Source organism: Procambarus clarkii, unplaced genomic scaffold, assembly GCF_040958095.1.
Source record: "Procambarus clarkii isolate CNS0578487 unplaced genomic scaffold, FALCON_Pclarkii_2.0 HiC_scaffold_116, whole genome shotgun sequence".
In the NCBI taxonomy this organism is placed as follows: Eukaryota; Metazoa; Arthropoda; class Malacostraca; order Decapoda; family Cambaridae; genus Procambarus; species Procambarus clarkii.
The window spans coordinates 877,221-897,929 of record NW_027189149.1 but is presented as its reverse complement, the minus strand read 5'-3'; the positions used below and the strand labels follow the sequence as shown (position 1 = coordinate 897,929).

Genomic DNA, 20,709 nt, shown 5'->3' with positions numbered 1-20,709 from the left:
GCTGGTGTGAAGTAATTACTGCAATTCAAATTAACACGATTCATTAATGTACATAACCAATTAACATAATCGTCTCCTACTTGATTTTGACTAGTTGATAGGGTTGTTTTTGGTCTCCCGAAGGGAGTGGACCGATCCCAGAGGTACTGCAATACCGGGCCGATCCGCGGCAAAGGTGGAGCAAGCTCCTAGCACTTCGCCATGTTGCAAAATCAGTTTAATATCGAGGATCCCACATGGGGATCGTATCAGATATTAAGCTGATAAGAACAGATACTACACTTTGATCTTAGCCAAAAGGCCGAGAAAGCGATAGGATGCATGGTTGCTCTGCAACACCAGGCAACAATTGCGGCTAGAAACCACGTAGCGAGTTTCAATTGCAAAAGGGCATGTGATTATCGTTGAGTAATATTCGAATTCAAGCATACATATAAACGCCATGCAGTAAAGGCTTTAACCATTTCTTACCTGATCAATGAATTTATATATATATGCAAATTCATGATATTACATGGTTTCATTCATGAGTAGTGAATATGTAACTGGCGGCAAAGTGGTAAACAGACTCGCGTGGCGTTTCACGAATTCGCTCCTGGCCAGGGAGTATAGCGCTTAACTCTAATACATAAACCTCCATTTGTCATGTGTCTTAAGGTAGCTACAGCTTTTGAAAAGTACAATAACGAATTAAAAGTGCAAGGGGCCTGTTACGCCAACGCTCGTCAAAAAATATAAATAGGAGGACGTTCTCTCTCTGATACCATAACAGAAAACGAACAGCACTATTACGCGCCAACTATTCCATTTTTGTATATATATCACGACTTTTTCACATCTAACACTTTGCTTGATACATCGTTTTCACAAACCGGAGACGAGGCGAAGCGAGGCAGGGCTGGGTGGCGAGAGGCTAGAGGCTAGAGGCTAGAGGCGAGAGGCGAGAGGCGAGAGGCGAGAGACGAGAGACGAGAGACGAGAGACGAGAGACGAGAGACGAGAGACGAGAGACGAGAGACGAGAGACGAGAGACGAGAGACGAGAGACGAGAGACGAGAGACGAGAGACGAGAGACTAGAGACTAGAGACTAGAGACGAGAGACGAGAGACGAGAGACGAGAGACGAGAGACGTGATGCCATGCCATGCCATGCCATGCCATGCCATGCCATTCAATGCCTTGTGATTCAATACCATGCAGTTCAATGCGATGCGATGCAATGACATGCGATTCGATGCCATGCGAGGCGAGGCGAGGCGATGCATCATCTAACATAACGGGATTCCCTGGAAAACGACTCTGTTGTTGAATGAACAACAAAGTTAAGATATAAGAAGATGTAAGTAATTCGAGAAGTCTGAGTACTGTAGGTACTATAGCAAATTCATTGCTTAATATATGTGAATGTGTAAGGAATCCATCCATCGCTTTTACCGAGTATACAAATACTCGCTCATTGTTGGTGTTTAGGGAGGTAAATGAAGTATTGCAAAGCTAATTACGAAACTAGCTTTCACAATGACATTTGGTGGTTGGTCGCTTTGCAAATTATAGTAGATTCTATATCAATTTTATTCGTTATTTTACGTGAATGAATGTGTGCCTGCATACATTGCCTAAATAAAGAATGTAAATATACGTCGGTGGTGTTTAGAGGGGTGAATGAAGCATTTGAAATCTAAATAGGAAACTAGCATTCAAATGGAGAGGGGTGAGAGTGCAGGTGCGCTTGAACTTGGGTGGGTTCTGGGTTTCATTGACGTATATATTACAGGTGAATGTGTGCATCGAATGCTCGATTGAAGTATATAAATACACATTGTTAGTGTGTATTGAGGTAAATGATGGATTGTAAAGCTAATCAAGACACTGGAATTCACTTTGAGGCTAGTGGCTGGCCGGCTGGCAGGCAAGCGTGGAAGTGGCAAACGATCGTTGAGTTGCCGTGTAAAACCACACCAAAGCAACACCTCCCTCCATCTCAAGTCGAATTTCGTCTTTATTACGCATTGGTACATTCCAGCAATGGTAAATTAAATAGATAAACGTCTAATCTTGATGTATGTATGAATATAATTTCGCCGTCAGAGCCGACTAAGGAATTCCGAGTGATATACACACACACTCCTCCCTCCCTCCCTCACTCACAAGGGAGAGTGAGTAATTCTGTAAAAAAAGAAGAGCATGCCAACAATGGGTAACTATTATAGTTAGGTTCTCGATCATAGTAAACCCGTTGATTTAGAGTTTATTTGCACAATGACTACGTCATATTAGATGCCATTTAAATACCAAATCCAGTTCTCCACTAAATGCAGACACAAGTCTAACACTATTCAACCCATCTCTACCAGCCTTTTCATAACAAACCACTAAGCTATCTAAACCAGTTTCCACACTTATATAAATAGAGAAAAACTTCACCCTATATAACCTATCTCAGAAAACAAACAAAATCAATTAATATTGCATTAACTGGCAACCCCCCATTCATAAAATCAACTTCTTTCCTTCCACACCAACCATCGTATTTCTTTGCTCGCACATAATCTTTAATCTAAAGTTATTAAATGATATTACTCACCTCACTCTCCTTCTTTCTCCTTCTTTCTCCTTCCTTCCTTCCTTCCTTCCTTCCTTCCTTCCTTCCTTCCTTCCTTCCTTCCTTCCTTCCTTCCTTCCTTCCTTCCCTCTAACTCGTTGCAGTTGTTCAGCTTCGACCCATCAAACCCGGACTCGACTGACTCACTTCTGCTGCTCGTTCCAAGGCTTTTTCCTCATACGATGTTGGCTGGTGTGAAGTAATTACTGCAATTCAAATTAACACGATTCATTAATGTACATAACCAATTAACATAATCGTCTCCTACTTGATTTTGACTAGTTGATAGGGTTGTTTTTGGTCTCCCCGAAGGGAGTGGACCGATCCCAGAGGTACTGCAATACCGGGCCGATCCGCGGCAAAGGTGGAGCAAGCTCCTAGCACTTCGCCATGTTGCAAAAATCAGTTTAATATCGAGGATCCCACATGGGGATCGTATCAGATATTAAGCTGATAAGAACAGATACTACACTTTGATCTTAGCCAAAAGGCCGAGAAGCGATAGGATGCATGGTTGCTCTGCAACACCAGGCAACAATTGCGGCTAGAAACCACGTAGCGAGTTTCAATTGCAAAAGGGCATGTGATTATCGTTGAGTAATATTCGAATTCAAGCATACATATAAACGCCATGCAGTAAAGGCTTTAACCATTTCTTACCTGATCAATGAATTTATATATATATGCAAATTCATGATATTACATGGTTTCATTCATGAGTAGTGAATATGTAACTGGCGGCAAAGTGGTAAACAGACTCGCGTGGCGTTTCACGAATTCGCTCCTGGCCAGGGAGTATAGCGCTTAACTCTAATACATAAACCTCCATTTGTCATGTGTCTTAAGGTAGCTACAGCTTTTGAAAAGTACAATAACGAATTAAAAGTGCAAGGGGCCTGTTACGCCAACGCTCGTCAAAAAATATAAATAGGAGACGTTCTCTCTCTGATACCATAACAGAAAACGAACAGCACTATTACGCGCCAACTATTCCATTTTTGTATATATATCACGACTTTTTCACATCTAACACTTTGCTTGATACATCGTTTTCACAAACCGGAGACGAGGCGAAGCGAGGCAGGGCTGGGTGGCGAGAGGCTAGAGGCTAGAGGCTAGAGGCGAGAGGCGAGAGGCGAGAGGCGAGAGACGAGAGACGAGAGACGAGAGACGAGAGACGAGAGACGAGAGACGAGAGACGAGAGACGAGAGACGAGAGACGAGAGACGAGAGACGAGAGACGAGAGACGAGAGACGAGAGACGAGAGACGAGAGACTAGAGACTAGAGACTAGAGACGAGAGACGAGAGACGAGAGACGAGAGACGAGAGACGTGATGCCATGCCATGCCATGCCATGCCATGCCATGCCATTCAATGCCTTGTGATTCAATACCATGCAGTTCAATGCGATGCGATGCAATGACATGCGATTCGATGCCATGCGAGGCGAGGCGAGGCGATGCATCATCTAACATAACGGGATTCCCTGGAAAACGACTCTGTTGTTGAATGAACAACAAAGTTAAGATATAAGAAGATGTAAGTAATTCGAGAAGTCTGAGTACTGTAGGTACTATAGCAAATTCATTGCTTAATATATGTGAATGTGTAAGGAATCCATCCATCGCTTTTACCGAGTATACAAATACTCGCTCATTGTTGGTGTTTAGGGAGGTAAATGAAGTATTGCAAAGCTAATTACGAAACTAGCTTTCACAATGACATTTGGTGGTTGGTCGCTTTGCAAATTATAGTAGATTCTATATCAATTTTATTCGTTATTTTACGTGAATGAATGTGTGCCTGCATACATTGCCTAAATAAAGAATGTAAATATACGTCGGTGGTGTTTAGAGGGGTGAATGAAGCATTTGAAATCTAAATAGGAAACTAGCATTCAAATGGAGAGGGGTGAGAGTGCAGGTGCGCTTGAACTTGGGTGGGTTTCTGGGTTTCATTGACGTATATATTACAGGTGAATGTGTGCATCGAATGCTCGATTGAAGTATATAAATACACATTGTTAGTGTGTATTGAGGTAAATGATGGATTGTAAAGCTAATCAAGACACTGGAATTCACTTTGAGGCTAGTGGCTGGCCGGCTGGCAGGCAAGCGTGGAAGTGGCAAACGATCGTTGAGTTGCCGTGTAAAACCACACCAAAGCAACACCTCCCTCCATCTCAAGTCGAATTTCGTCTTTATTACGCATTGGTACATTCCAGCAATGGTAAATTAAATAGATAAACGTCTAATCTTGATGTATGTATGAATATAATTTCGCCGTCAGAGCCGACTAAGGAATTCCGAGTGATATACACACACACTCCTCCCTCCCTCCCTCACTCACAAGGGAGAGTGAGTAATTCTGTAAAAAAAAGAAGAGCATGCCAACAATGGGTAACTATTATAGTTAGGTTCTCGATCATAGTAAACCCGTTGATTTAGAGTTTATTTGCACAATGACTACGTCATATTAGATGCCATTTAAATACCAAATCCAGTTCTCCACTAAATGCAGACACAAGTCTAACACTATTCAACCCATCTCTACCAGCCTTTTCATAACAAACCACTAAGCTATCTAAACCAGTTTCCACACTTATATAAATAGAGAAAAACTTCACCCTATATAACCTATCTCAGAAAACAAACAAAATCAATTAATATTGCATTAACTGGCAACCCCCCATTCATAAAATCAACTTCTTTCCTTCCACACCAACCATCGTATTTCTTTGCTCGCACATAATCTTTAATCTAAAGTTATTAAATGATATTACTCACCTCACTCTCCTTCTTTCTCCTTCTTTCTCCTTCCTTCCTTCCTTCCTTCCTTCCTTCCTTCCTTCCTTCCTTCCTTCCTTCCTTCCTTCCTTCCTTCCTTCCTTCCCTCTAACTCGTTGCAGTTGTTCAGCTTCGACCCATCAAACCCGGACTCGACTGACTCACTTCTGCTGCTCGTTCCAAGGCTTTTTCCTCATACGATGTTGGCTGGTGTGAAGTAATTACTGCAATTCAAATTAACACGATTCATTAATGTACATAACCAATTAACATAATCGTCTCCTACTTGATTTTGACTAGTTGATAGGGTTGTTTTTGGTCTCCCCGAAGGGAGTGGACCGATCCCAGAGGTACTGCAATACCGGGCCGATCCGCGGCAAAGGTGGAGCAAGCTCCTAGCACTTCGCCATGTTGCAAAAATCAGTTTAATATCGAGGATCCCACATGGGGATCGTATCAGATATTAAGCTGATAAGAACAGATACTACACTTTGATCTTAGCCAAAAGGCCGAGAAGCGATAGGATGCATGGTTGCTCTGCAACACCAGGCAACAATTGCGGCTAGAAACCACGTAGCGAGTTTCAATTGCAAAAGGGCATGTGATTATCGTTGAGTAATATTCGAATTCAAGCATACATATAAACGCCATGCAGTAAAGGCTTTAACCATTTCTTACCTGATCAATGAATTTATATATATATGCAAATTCATGATATTACATGGTTTCATTCATGAGTAGTGAATATGTAACTGGCGGCAAAGTGGTAAACAGACTCGCGTGGCGTTTCACGAATTCGCTCCTGGCCAGGGAGTATAGCGCTTAACTCTAATACATAAACCTCCATTTGTCATGTGTCTTAAGGTAGCTACAGCTTTTGAAAAGTACAATAACGAATTAAAAGTGCAAGGGGCCTGTTACGCCAACGCTCGTCAAAAAATATAAATAGGAGACGTTCTCTCTCTGATACCATAACAGAAAACGAACAGCACTATTACGCGCCAACTATTCCATTTTTGTATATATATCACGACTTTTTCACATCTAACACTTTGCTTGATACATCGTTTTCACAAACCGGAGACGAGGCGAAGCGAGGCAGGGCTGGGTGGCGAGAGGCTAGAGGCTAGAGGCTAGAGGCGAGAGGCGAGAGGCGAGAGGCGAGAGACGAGAGACGAGAGACGAGAGACGAGAGACGAGAGACGAGAGACGAGAGACGAGAGACGAGAGACGAGAGACGAGAGACGAGAGACGAGAGACGAGAGACGAGAGACGAGAGACGAGAGACTAGAGACTAGAGACTAGAGACGAGAGACGAGAGACGAGAGACGAGAGACGAGAGACGTGATGCCATGCCATGCCATGCCATGCCATGCCATGCCATTCAATGCCTTGTGATTCAATACCATGCAGTTCAATGCGATGCGATGCAATGACATGCGATTCGATGCCATGCGAGGCGAGGCGAGGCGATGCATCATCTAACATAACGGGATTCCCTGGAAAACGACTCTGTTGTTGAATGAACAACAAAGTTAAGATATAAGAAGATGTAAGTAATTCGAGAAGTCTGAGTACTGTAGGTACTATAGCAAATTCATTGCTTAATATATGTGAATGTGTAAGGAATCCATCCATCGCTTTTACCGAGTATACAAATACTCGCTCATTGTTGGTGTTTAGGGAGGTAAATGAAGTATTGCAAAGCTAATTACGAAACTAGCTTTCACAATGACATTTGGTGGTTGGTCGCTTTGCAAATTATAGTAGATTCTATATCAATTTTATTCGTTATTTTACGTGAATGAATGTGTGCCTGCATACATTGCCTAAATAAAGAATGTAAATATACGTCGGTGGTGTTTAGAGGGGTGAATGAAGCATTTGAAATCTAAATAGGAAACTAGCATTCAAATGGAGAGGGGTGAGAGTGCAGGTGCGCTTGAACTTGGGTGGGTTCTGGGTTTCATTGACGTATATATTACAGGTGAATGTGTGCATCGAATGCTCGATTGAAGTATATAAATACACATTGTTAGTGTGTATTGAGGTAAATGATGGATTGTAAAGCTAATCAAGACACTGGAATTCACTTTGAGGCTAGTGGCTGGCCGGCTGGCAGGCAAGCGTGGAAGTGGCAAACGATCGTTGAGTTGCCGTGTAAAACCACACCAAAGCAACACCTCCCTCCATCTCAAGTCGAATTTCGTCTTTATTACGCATTGGTACATTCCAGCAATGGTAAATTAAATAGATAAACGTCTAATCTTGATGTATGTATGAATATAATTTCGCCGTCAGAGCCGACTAAGGAATTCCGAGTGATATACACACACACTCCTCCCTCCCTCCCTCACTCACAAGGGAGAGTGAGTAATTCTGTAAAAAAAAGAAGAGCATGCCAACAATGGGTAACTATTATAGTTAGGTTCTCGATCATAGTAAACCCGTTGATTTAGAGTTTATTTGCACAATGACTACGTCATATTAGATGCCATTTAAATACCAAATCCAGTTCTCCACTAAATGCAGACACAAGTCTAACACTATTCAACCCATCTCTACCAGCCTTTTCATAACAAACCACTAAGCTATCTAAACCAGTTTCCACACTTATATAAATAGAGAAAAACTTCACCCTATATAACCTATCTCAGAAAACAAACAAAATCAATTAATATTGCATTAACTGGCAACCCCCCATTCATAAAATCAACTTCTTTCCTTCCACACCAACCATCGTATTTCTTTGCTCGCACATAATCTTTAATCTAAAGTTATTAAATGATATTACTCACCTCACTCTCCTTCTTTCTCCTTCTTTCTCCTTCCTTCCTTCCTTCCTTCCTTCCTTCCTTCCTTCCTTCCTTCCTTCCTTCCTTCCTTCCTTCCTTCCTTCCTTCCCTCTAACTCGTTGCAGTTGTTCAGCTTCGACCCATCAAACCCGGACTCGACTGACTCACTTCTGCTGCTCGTTCCAAGGCTTTTTCCTCATACGATGTTGGCTGGTGTGAAGTAATTACTGCAATTCAAATTAACACGATTCATTAATGTACATAACCAATTAACATAATCGTCTCCTACTTGATTTTGACTAGTTGATAGGGTTGTTTTTGGTCTCCCCGAAGGGAGTGGACCGATCCCAGAGGTACTGCAATACCGGGCCGATCCGCGGCAAAGGTGGAGCAAGCTCCTAGCACTTCGCCATGTTGCAAAAATCAGTTTAATATCGAGGATCCCACATGGGGATCGTATCAGATATTAAGCTGATAAGAACAGATACTACACTTTGATCTTAGCCAAAAGGCCGAGAAGCGATAGGATGCATGGTTGCTCTGCAACACCAGGCAACAATTGCGGCTAGAAACCACGTAGCGAGTTTCAATTGCAAAAGGGCATGTGATTATCGTTGAGTAATATTCGAATTCAAGCATACATATAAACGCCATGCAGTAAAGGCTTTAACCATTTCTTACCTGATCAATGAATTTATATATATATGCAAATTCATGATATTACATGGTTTCATTCATGAGTAGTGAATATGTAACTGGCGGCAAAGTGGTAAACAGACTCGCGTGGCGTTTCACGAATTCGCTCCTGGCCAGGGAGTATAGCGCTTAACTCTAATACATAAACCTCCATTTGTCATGTGTCTTAAGGTAGCTACAGCTTTTGAAAAGTACAATAACGAATTAAAAGTGCAAGGGGCCTGTTACGCCAACGCTCGTCAAAAAATATAAATAGGAGACGTTCTCTCTCTGATACCATAACAGAAAACGAACAGCACTATTACGCGCCAACTATTCCATTTTTGTATATATATCACGACTTTTTCACATCTAACACTTTGCTTGATACATCGTTTTCACAAACCGGAGACGAGGCGAAGCGAGGCAGGGCTGGGTGGCGAGAGGCTAGAGGCTAGAGGCTAGAGGCGAGAGGCGAGAGGCGAGAGGCGAGAGACGAGAGACGAGAGACGAGAGACGAGAGACGAGAGACGAGAGACGAGAGACGAGAGACGAGAGACGAGAGACGAGAGACGAGAGACGAGAGACGAGAGACGAGAGACGAGAGACGAGAGACTAGAGACTAGAGACTAGAGACGAGAGACGAGAGACGAGAGACGAGAGACGAGAGACGTGATGCCATGCCATGCCATGCCATGCCATGCCATGCCATTCAATGCCTTGTGATTCAATACCATGCAGTTCAATGCGATGCGATGCAATGACATGCGATTCGATGCCATGCGAGGCGAGGCGAGGCGATGCATCATCTAACATAACGGGATTCCCTGGAAAACGACTCTGTTGTTGAATGAACAACAAAGTTAAGATATAAGAAGATGTAAGTAATTCGAGAAGTCTGAGTACTGTAGGTACTATAGCAAATTCATTGCTTAATATATGTGAATGTGTAAGGAATCCATCCATCGCTTTTACCGAGTATACAAATACTCGCTCATTGTTGGTGTTTAGGGAGGTAAATGAAGTATTGCAAAGCTAATTACGAAACTAGCTTTCACAATGACATTTGGTGGTTGGTCGCTTTGCAAATTATAGTAGATTCTATATCAATTTTATTCGTTATTTTACGTGAATGAATGTGTGCCTGCATACATTGCCTAAATAAAGAATGTAAATATACGTCGGTGGTGTTTAGAGGGGTGAATGAAGCATTTGAAATCTAAATAGGAAACTAGCATTCAAATGGAGAGGGGTGAGAGTGCAGGTGCGCTTGAACTTGGGTGGGTTCTGGGTTTCATTGACGTATATATTACAGGTGAATGTGTGCATCGAATGCTCGATTGAAGTATATAAATACACATTGTTAGTGTGTATTGAGGTAAATGATGGATTGTAAAGCTAATCAAGACACTGGAATTCACTTTGAGGCTAGTGGCTGGCCGGCTGGCAGGCAAGCGTGGAAGTGGCAAACGATCGTTGAGTTGCCGTGTAAAACCACACCAAAGCAACACCTCCCTCCATCTCAAGTCGAATTTCGTCTTTATTACGCATTGGTACATTCCAGCAATGGTAAATTAAATAGATAAACGTCTAATCTTGATGTATGTATGAATATAATTTCGCCGTCAGAGCCGACTAAGGAATTCCGAGTGATATACACACACACTCCTCCCTCCCTCCCTCACTCACAAGGGAGAGTGAGTAATTCTGTAAAAAAAAGAAGAGCATGCCAACAATGGGTAACTATTATAGTTAGGTTCTCGATCATAGTAAACCCGTTGATTTAGAGTTTATTTGCACAATGACTACGTCATATTAGATGCCATTTAAATACCAAATCCAGTTCTCCACTAAATGCAGACACAAGTCTAACACTATTCAACCCATCTCTACCAGCCTTTTCATAACAAACCACTAAGCTATCTAAACCAGTTTCCACACTTATATAAATAGAGAAAAACTTCACCCTATATAACCTATCTCAGAAAACAAACAAAATCAATTAATATTGCATTAACTGGCAACCCCCCATTCATAAAATCAACTTCTTTCCTTCCACACCAACCATCGTATTTCTTTGCTCGCACATAATCTTTAATCTAAAGTTATTAAATGATATTACTCACCTCACTCTCCTTCTTTCTCCTTCTTTCTCCTTCCTTCCTTCCTTCCTTCCTTCCTTCCTTCCTTCCTTCCTTCCTTCCTTCCTTCCTTCCTTCCTTCCTTCCTTCCCTCTAACTCGTTGCAGTTGTTCAGCTTCGACCCATCAAACCCGGACTCGACTGACTCACTTCTGCTGCTCGTTCCAAGGCTTTTTCCTCATACGATGTTGGCTGGTGTGAAGTAATTACTGCAATTCAAATTAACACGATTCATTAATGTACATAACCAATTAACATAATCGTCTCCTACTTGATTTTGACTAGTTGATAGGGTTGTTTTTGGTCTCCCCGAAGGGAGTGGACCGATCCCAGAGGTACTGCAATACCGGGCCGATCCGCGGCAAAGGTGGAGCAAGCTCCTAGCACTTCGCCATGTTGCAAAAATCAGTTTAATATCGAGGATCCCACATGGGGATCGTATCAGATATTAAGCTGATAAGAACAGATACTACACTTTGATCTTAGCCAAAAGGCCGAGAAGCGATAGGATGCATGGTTGCTCTGCAACACCAGGCAACAATTGCGGCTAGAAACCACGTAGCGAGTTTCAATTGCAAAAGGGCATGTGATTATCGTTGAGTAATATTCGAATTCAAGCATACATATAAACGCCATGCAGTAAAGGCTTTAACCATTTCTTACCTGATCAATGAATTTATATATATATGCAAATTCATGATATTACATGGTTTCATTCATGAGTAGTGAATATGTAACTGGCGGCAAAGTGGTAAACAGACTCGCGTGGCGTTTCACGAATTCGCTCCTGGCCAGGGAGTATAGCGCTTAACTCTAATACATAAACCTCCATTTGTCATGTGTCTTAAGGTAGCTACAGCTTTTGAAAAGTACAATAACGAATTAAAAGTGCAAGGGGCCTGTTACGCCAACGCTCGTCAAAAAATATAAATAGGAGACGTTCTCTCTCTGATACCATAACAGAAAACGAACAGCACTATTACGCGCCAACTATTCCATTTTTGTATATATATCACGACTTTTTCACATCTAACACTTTGCTTGATACATCGTTTTCACAAACCGGAGACGAGGCGAAGCGAGGCAGGGCTGGGTGGCGAGAGGCTAGAGGCTAGAGGCTAGAGGCGAGAGGCGAGAGGCGAGAGGCGAGAGACGAGACGAGAGACGAGAGACGAGAGACGAGAGACGAGAGACGAGAGACGAGAGACGAGAGACGAGAGACGAGAGACGAGAGACGAGAGACGAGAGACGAGAGACGAGAGACGAGAGACTAGAGACTAGAGACTAGACTAGAGACGAGAGACGAGAGACGAGAGACGAGAGACGAGAGACGTGATGCCATGCCATGCCATGCCATGCCATGCCATGCCATTCAATGCCTTGTGATTCAATACCATGCAGTTCAATGCGATGCGATGCAATGACATGCGATTCGATGCCATGCGAGGCGAGGCGAGGCGATGCATCATCTAACATAACGGGATTCCCTGGAAAACGACTCTGTTGTTGAATGAACAACAAAGTTAAGATATAAGAAGATGTAAGTAATTCGAGAAGTCTGAGTACTGTAGGTACTATAGCAAATTCATTGCTTAATATATGTGAATGTGTAAGGAATCCATCCATCGCTTTTACCGAGTATACAAATACTCGCTCATTGTTGGTGTTTAGGGAGGTAAATGAAGTATTGCAAAGCTAATTACGAAACTAGCTTTCACAATGACATTTGGTGGTTGGTCGCTTTGCAAATTATAGTAGATTCTATATCAATTTTATTCGTTATTTTACGTGAATGAATGTGTGCCTGCATACATTGCCTAAATAAAGAATGTAAATATACGTCGGTGGTGTTTAGAGGGGTGAATGAAGCATTTGAAATCTAAATAGGAAACTAGCATTCAAATGGAGAGGGGTGAGAGTGCAGGTGCGCTTGAACTTGGGTGGGTTCTGGGTTTCATTGACGTATATATTACAGGTGAATGTGTGCATCGAATGCTCGATTGAAGTATATAAATACACATTGTTAGTGTGTATTGAGGTAAATGATGGATTGTAAAGCTAATCAAGACACTGGAATTCACTTTGAGGCTAGTGGCTGGCCGGCTGGCAGGCAAGCGTGGAAGTGGCAAACGATCGTTGAGTTGCCGTGTAAAACCACACCAAAGCAACACCTCCCTCCATCTCAAGTCGAATTTCGTCTTTATTACGCATTGGTACATTCCAGCAATGGTAAATTAAATAGATAAACGTCTAATCTTGATGTATGTATGAATATAATTTCGCCGTCAGAGCCGACTAAGGAATTCCGAGTGATATACACACACACTCCTCCCTCCCTCCCTCACTCACAAGGGAGAGTGAGTAATTCTGTAAAAAAAAGAAGAGCATGCCAACAATGGGTAACTATTATAGTTAGGTTCTCGATCATAGTAAACCCGTTGATTTAGAGTTTATTTGCACAATGACTACGTCATATTAGATGCCATTTAAATACCAAATCCAGTTCTCCACTAAATGCAGACACAAGTCTAACACTATTCAACCCATCTCTACCAGCCTTTTCATAACAAACCACTAAGCTATCTAAACCAGTTTCCACACTTATATAAATAGAGAAAAACTTCACCCTATATAACCTATCTCAGAAAACAAACAAAATCAATTAATATTGCATTAACTGGCAACCCCCCATTCATAAAATCAACTTCTTTCCTTCCACACCAACCATCGTATTTCTTTGCTCGCACATAATCTTTAATCTAAAGTTATTAAATGATATTACTCACCTCACTCTCCTTCTTTCTCCTTCTTTCTCCTTCCTTCCTTCCTTCCTTCCTTCCTTCCTTCCTTCCTTCCTTCCTTCCTTCCTTCCTTCCTTCCTTCCTTCCTTCCTTCCCTCTAACTCGTTGCAGTTGTTCAGCTTCGACCCATCAAACCCGGACTCGACTGACTCACTTCTGCTGCTCGTTCCAAGGCTTTTTCCTCATACGATGTTGGCTGGTGTGAAGTAATTACTGCAATTCAAATTAACACGATTCATTAATGTACATAACCAATTAACATAATCGTCTCCTACTTGATTTTGACTAGTTGATAGGGTTGTTTTTGGTCTCCCCGAAGGGAGTGGACCGATCCCAGAGGTACTGCAATACCGGGCCGATCCGCGGCAAAGGTGGAGCAAGCTCCTAGCACTTCGCCATGTTGCAAAAATCAGTTTAATATCGAGGATCCCACATGGGGATCGTATCAGATATTAAGCTGATAAGAACAGATACTACACTTTGATCTTAGCCAAAAGGCCGAGAAGCGATAGGATGCATGGTTGCTCTGCAACACCAGGCAACAATTGCGGCTAGAAACCACGTAGCGAGTTTCAATTGCAAAAGGGCATGTGATTATCGTTGAGTAATATTCGAATTCAAGCATACATATAAACGCCATGCAGTAAAGGCTTTAACCATTTCTTACCTGATCAATGAATTTATATATATATGCAAATTCATGATATTACATGGTTTCATTCATGAGTAGTGAATATGTAACTGGCGGCAAAGTGGTAAACAGACTCGCGTGGCGTTTCACGAATTCGCTCCTGGCCAGGGAGTATAGCGCTTAACTCTAATACATAAACCTCCATTTGTCATGTGTCTTAAGGTAGCTACAGCTTTTGAAAAGTACAATAACGAATTAAAAGTGCAAGGGGCCTGTTACGCCAACGCTCGTCAAAAAATATAAATAGGAGACGTTCTCTCTCTGATACCATAACAGAAAACGAACAGCACTATTACGCGCCAACTATTCCATTTTTGTATATATATCACGACTTTTTCACATCTAACACTTTGCTTGATACATCGTTTTCACAAACCGGAGACGAGGCGAAGCGAGGCAGGGCTGGGTGGCGAGAGGCTAGAGGCTAGAGGCTAGAGGCGAGAGGCGAGAGGCGAGAGGCGAGAGACGAGAGACGAGAGACGAGAGACGAGAGACGAGAGACGAGAGACGAGAGACGAGAGACGAGAGACGAGAGACGAGAGACGAGAGACGAGAGACGAGAGACGAGAGACGAGAGACGAGAGACGAGAGACTAGAGACTAGAGACTAGAGACGAGAGACGAGAGACGAGAGACGAGAGACGAGAGACGTGATGCCATGCCATGCCATGCCATGCCATGCCATGCCATTCAATGCCTTGTGATTCAATACCATGCAGTTCAATGCGATGCGATGCAATGACATGCGATTCGATGCCATGCGAGGCGAGGCGAGGCGATGCATCATCTAACATAACGGGATTCCCTGGAAAACGACTCTGTTGTTGAATGAACAACAAAGTTAAGATATAAGAAGATGTAAGTAATTCGAGAAGTCTGAGTACTGTAGGTACTATAGCAAATTCATTGCTTAATATATGTGAATGTGTAAGGAATCCATCCATCGCTTTTACCGAGTATACAAATACTCGCTCATTGTTGGTGTTTAGGGAGGTAAATGAAGTATTGCAAAGCTAATTACGAAACTAGCTTTCACAATGACATTTGGTGGTTGGTCGCTTTGCAAATTATAGTAGATTCTATATCAATTTTATTCGTTATTTTACGTGAATGAATGTGTGCCTGCATACATTGCCTAAATAAAGAATGTAAATATACGTCGGTGGTGTTTAGAGGGGTGAATGAAGCATTTGAAATCTAAATAGGAAACTAGCATTCAAATGGAGAGGGGTGAGAGTGCAGGTGCGCTTGAACTTGGGTGGGTTCTGGGTTTCATTGACGTATATATTACAGGTGAATGTGTGCATCGAATGCTCGATTGAAGTATATAAATACACATTGTTAGTGTGTATTGAGGTAAATGATGGATTGTAAAGCTAATCAAGACACTGGAATTCACTTTGAGGCTAGTGGCTGGCCGGCTGGCAGGCAAGCGTGGAAGTGGCAAACGATCGTTGAGTTGCCGTGTAAAACCACACCAAAGCAACACCTCCCTCCATCTCAAGTCGAATTTCGTCTTTATTACGCATTGGTACATTCCAGCAATGGTAAATTAAATAGATAAACGTCTAATCTTGATGTATGTATGAATATAATTTCGCCGTCAGAGCCGACTAAGGAATTCCGAGTGATATACACACACACTCCTCCCTCCCTCCCTCACTCACAAGGGAGAGTGAGTAATTCTGTAAAAAAAAGAAGAGCATGCCAACAATGGGTAACTATTATAGTTAGGTTCTCGATCATAGTAAACCCGTTGATTTAGAGTTTATTTGCACAATGACTACGTCATATTAGATGCCATTTAAATACCAAATCCAGTTCTCCACTAAATGCAGACACAAGTCTAACACTATTCAACCCATCTCTACCAGCCTTTTCATAACAAACCACTAAGCTATCTAAACCAGTTTCCACACTTATATAAATAGAGAAAAACTTCACCCTATATAACCTATCTCAGAAAACAAACAAAATCAATTAATATTGCATTAACTGGCAACCCCCCATTCATAAAATCAACTTCTTTCCTTCCACACCAACCATCGTATTTCTTTGCTCGCACATAATCTTTAATCTAAAGTTATTAAATGATATTACTCACCTCACTCTCCTTCTTTCTCCTTCTTTCTCCTTCCTTCCTTCCTTCCTTCCTTCCTTCCTTCCTTCCTTCCTTCCTTCCTTCCTTCCTTCCTTCCTTCCTTCCTTCCCTCTAACTCGTTGCAGTTGTTCAGCTTCGACCCATCAAACCCGGACTCGACTGACTCACTTCTGCTGCTCGTTCCAAGGCTTTTTCCTCATACGATGTTGGCTGGTGTGAAGTAATTACTGCAATTCAAATTAACACGATTCATTAATGTACATAACCAATTAACATAATCGTCTCCTACTTGATTTTGACTAGTTGATAGGGTTGTTTTTGGTCTCCCCGAAGGGAGTGGACCGATCCCAGAGGTACTGCAATACCGGGCCGATCCGCGGCAAAGGTGGAGCAAGCTCCTAGCACTTCGCCATGTTGCAAAAATCAGTTTAATATCGAGGATCCCACATGGGGATCGTATCAGATATTAAGCTGATAAGAACAGATACTACACTTTGATCTTAGCCAAAAGGCCGAGAAGCGATAGGATGCATGGTTGCTCTGCAACACCAGGCAACAATTGCGGCTAGAAACCACGTAGCGAGTTTCAATTGCAAAAGGGCATGTGATTATCGTTGAGTAATATTCGAATTCAAGCATACATATAAACGCCATGCAGTAAAGGCTTTAACCATTTCTTACCTGATCAATGAATTTATATATATATGCAAATTCATGATATTACATGGTTTCATTCATGAGTAGTGAATATGTAACTGGCGGCAAAGTGGTAAACAGACTCGCGTGGCGTTTCACGAATTCGCTCCTGGCCAGGGAGTATAGCGCTTAACTCTAATACATAAACCTCCATTTGTCATGTGTCTTAAGGTAGCTACAGCTTTTGAAAAGTACAATAACGAATTAAAAGTGCAAGGGGCCTGTTACGCCAACGCTCGTCAAAAAATATAAATAGGAGACGTTCTCTCTCTGATACCATAACAGAAAACGAACAGCACTATTACGCGCCAACTATTCCATTTTTGTATATATATCACGACTTTTTCACATCTAACACTTTGCTTGATACATCGTTTTCACAAACCGGAGACGAGGCGAAGCGAGGCAGGGCTGGGTGGCGAGAGGCTAGAGGCTAGAGGCTAGAGGCGAGAGGCGAGAGGCGAGAGGCGAGAGACGAGAGACGAGAGACGAGAGACGAGAGACGAGAGACGAGAGACGAGAGACGAGAGACGAGAGACGAGAGACGAGAGACGAGAGACGAGAGACGAGAGACGAGAGACGAGAGACGAGAGACTAGAGACTAGAGACTAGAGACGAGAGACGAGAGACGAGAGACGAGAGACGAGAGACGTGATGCCATGCCATGCCATGCCATGCCATGCCATGCCATTCAATGCCTTGTGATTCAATACCATGCAGTTCAATGCGATGCGATGCAATGACATGCGATTCGATGCCATGCGAGGCGAGGCGAGGCGATGCATCATCTAACATAACGGGATTCCCTGGAAAACGACTCTGTTGTTGAATGAACAACAAAGTTAAGATATAAGAAGATGTAAGTAATTCGAGAAGTCTGAGTACTGTAGGTACTATAGCAAATTCATTGCTTAATATATGTGAATGTGTAAGGAATCCATCCATCGCTTTTACCGAGTATACAAATACTCGCTCATTGTTGGTGTTTAGGGAGGTAAATGAAGTATTGCAAAGCTAATTACGAAACTAGCTTTCACAATGACATTTGGTGGTTGGTCGCTTTGCAAATTATAGTAGATTCTATATCAATTTTATTCGTTATTTTACGTGAATGAATGTGTGCCTGCATACATTGCCTAAATAAAGAATGTAAATATACGTCGGTGGTGTTTAGAGGGGTGAATGAAGCATTTGAAATCTAAATAGGAAACTAGCATTCAAATGGAGAGGGGTGAGAGTGCAGGTGCGCTTGAACTTGGGTGGGTTCTGGGTTTCATTGACGTATATATTACAGGTGAATGTGTGCATCGAATGCTCGATTGAAGTATATAAATACACATTGTTAGTGTGTATTGAGGTAAATGATGGATTGTAAAGCTAATCAAGACACTGGAATTCACTTTGAGGCTAGTGGCTGGCCGGCTGGCAGGCAAGCGTGGAAGTGGCAAACGATCGTTGAGTTGCCGTGTAAAACCACACCAAAGCAACACCTCCCTCCATCTCAAGTCGAATTTCGTCTTTATTACGCATTGGTACATTCCAGCAATGGTAAATTAAATAGATAAACGTCTAATCTTGATGTATGTATGAATATAATTTCGCCGTCAGAGCCGACTAAGGAATTCCGAGTGATATACACACACACTCCTCCCTCCCTCCCTCACTCACAAGGGAGAGTGAGTAATTCTGTAAAAAAAAGAAGAGCATGCCAACAATGGGTAACTATTATAGTTAGGTTCTCGATCATAGTAAACCCGTTGATTTAGAGTTTATTTGCACAATGACTACGTCATATTAGATGCCATTTAAATACCAAATCCAGTTCTCCACTAAATGCAGACACAAGTCTAACACTATTCAACCCATCTCTACCAGCCTTTTCATAACAAACCACTAAGCTATCTAAACCAGTTTCCACACTTATATAAATAGAGAAAAACTTCACCCTATATAACCTATCTCAGAAAACAAACAAAATCAATTAATATTGCATTAACTGGCAACCCCCCATTCATAAAATCAACTTCTTTCCTTCCACACCAACCATCGTATTTCTTTGCTCGCACATAATCTTTAATCTAAAGTTATTAAATGATATTACTCACCTCACTCTCCTTCTTTCTCCTTCTTTCTCCTTCCTTCCTTCCTTCCTTCCTTCCTTCCTTCCTTCCTTCCTTCCTTCCTTCCTTCCTTCCTTCCTTCCTTCCTTCCCTCTAACTCGTTGCAGTTGTTCAGCTTCGACCCATCAAACCCGGACTCGACTGACTCACTTCTGCTGCTCGTTCCAAGGCTTTTTCCTCATACGATGTTGGCTGGTGTGAAGTAATTACTGCAATTCAAATTAACACGATTCATTAATGTACATAACCAATTAACATAATCGTCTCCTACTTGATTTTGACTAGTTGATAGGGTTGTTTTTGGTCTCCCCGAAGGGAGTGGACCGATCCCAGAGGTACTGCAATACCGGGCCGATCCGCGGCAAAGGTGGAGCAAGCTCCTAGCACTTCGCCATGTTGCAAAAATCAGTTTAATATCGAGGATCCCACATGGGGATCGTATCAGATATTAAGCTGATAAGAACAGATACTACACTTTGATCTTAGCCAAAAGGCCGAGAAGCGATAGGATGCATGGTTGCTCTGCAACACCAGGCAACAATTGCGGCTAGAAACCACGTAGCGAGTTTCAATTGCAAAAGGGCATGTGATTATCGTTGAGTAATATTCGAATTCAAGCATACATATAAACGCCATGCAGTAAAGGCTTTAACCATTTCTTACCTGATCAATGAATTTATATATATATGCAAATTCATGATATTACATGGTTTCATTCATGAGTAGTGAATATGTAACTGGCGGCAAAGTGGTAAACAGACTCGCGTGGCGTTTCACGAATTCGCTCCTGGCCAGGGAGTATAGCGCTTAACTCTAATACATAAACCTCCATTTGTCATGTGTCTTAAGGTAGCTACAGCTTTTGAAAAGTACAATAACGAATTAAAAGTGCAAGGGGCCTGTTACGCCAACGCTCGTCAAAAAATATAAATAGGAGACGTTCTCTCTCTGATACCATAACAGAAAACGAACAGCACTATTACGCGCCAACTATTCCATTTTTGTATATATATCACGACTTTTTCACATCTAACACTTTGCTTGATACATCGTTTTCACAAACCGGAGACGAGGCGAAGCGAGGCAGGGCTGGGTGGCGAGAGGCTAGAGGCTAGAGGCTAGAGGCGAGAGGCGAGAGGCGAGAGGCGAGAGACGAGAGACGAGAGACGAGAGACGAGAGACGAGAGACGAGAGACGAGAGACGAGAGACGAGAGACGAGAGACGAGAGACGAGAGACGAGAGACGAGAGACGAGAGACGAGAGACGAGAGACTAGAGACTAGAGACTAGAGACGAGAGA

General features: G+C 42.3%; 8 non-coding genes across 8 annotated transcripts; all 8 read right to left on the bottom strand.

Moving 5' to 3' along the window:
• Window positions 1-121: 121 nt before the first annotated feature.
• LOC138360710 (U2 spliceosomal RNA) lies at window positions 122-314 on the bottom strand. Its single transcript, XR_011226600.1, has one exon. It is a non-coding gene; the product is annotated as a U2 spliceosomal RNA (small nuclear RNA).
• Window positions 315-2,912: 2,598 nt separating this feature from the next.
• On the bottom strand, window positions 2,913-3,105 carry LOC138360636 (U2 spliceosomal RNA). Its single transcript, XR_011226530.1, has one exon. It is a non-coding gene; the product is annotated as a U2 spliceosomal RNA (small nuclear RNA).
• A 2,613-nt stretch (window positions 3,106-5,718) lies between these two features.
• LOC138360787 (U2 spliceosomal RNA) lies at window positions 5,719-5,911 on the bottom strand. Its single transcript, XR_011226653.1, has one exon. It is a non-coding gene; the product is annotated as a U2 spliceosomal RNA (small nuclear RNA).
• A 2,605-nt stretch (window positions 5,912-8,516) lies between these two features.
• On the bottom strand, window positions 8,517-8,709 carry LOC138360786 (U2 spliceosomal RNA). The gene has a single exon (XR_011226652.1). It is a non-coding gene; the product is annotated as a U2 spliceosomal RNA (small nuclear RNA).
• Window positions 8,710-11,314: 2,605 nt separating this feature from the next.
• On the bottom strand, window positions 11,315-11,507 carry LOC138360785 (U2 spliceosomal RNA). Its single transcript, XR_011226651.1, has one exon. It is a non-coding gene; the product is annotated as a U2 spliceosomal RNA (small nuclear RNA).
• Window positions 11,508-14,119: 2,612 nt separating this feature from the next.
• On the bottom strand, window positions 14,120-14,312 carry LOC138360784 (U2 spliceosomal RNA). The gene has a single exon (XR_011226650.1). It is a non-coding gene; the product is annotated as a U2 spliceosomal RNA (small nuclear RNA).
• A 2,612-nt stretch (window positions 14,313-16,924) lies between these two features.
• Window positions 16,925-17,117, bottom strand: LOC138360783 (U2 spliceosomal RNA). Its single transcript, XR_011226649.1, has one exon. It is a non-coding gene; the product is annotated as a U2 spliceosomal RNA (small nuclear RNA).
• A 2,605-nt stretch (window positions 17,118-19,722) lies between these two features.
• LOC138360781 (U2 spliceosomal RNA) lies at window positions 19,723-19,915 on the bottom strand. Its single transcript, XR_011226647.1, has one exon. It is a non-coding gene; the product is annotated as a U2 spliceosomal RNA (small nuclear RNA).
• Window positions 19,916-20,709: the final 794 nt, after the last annotated feature.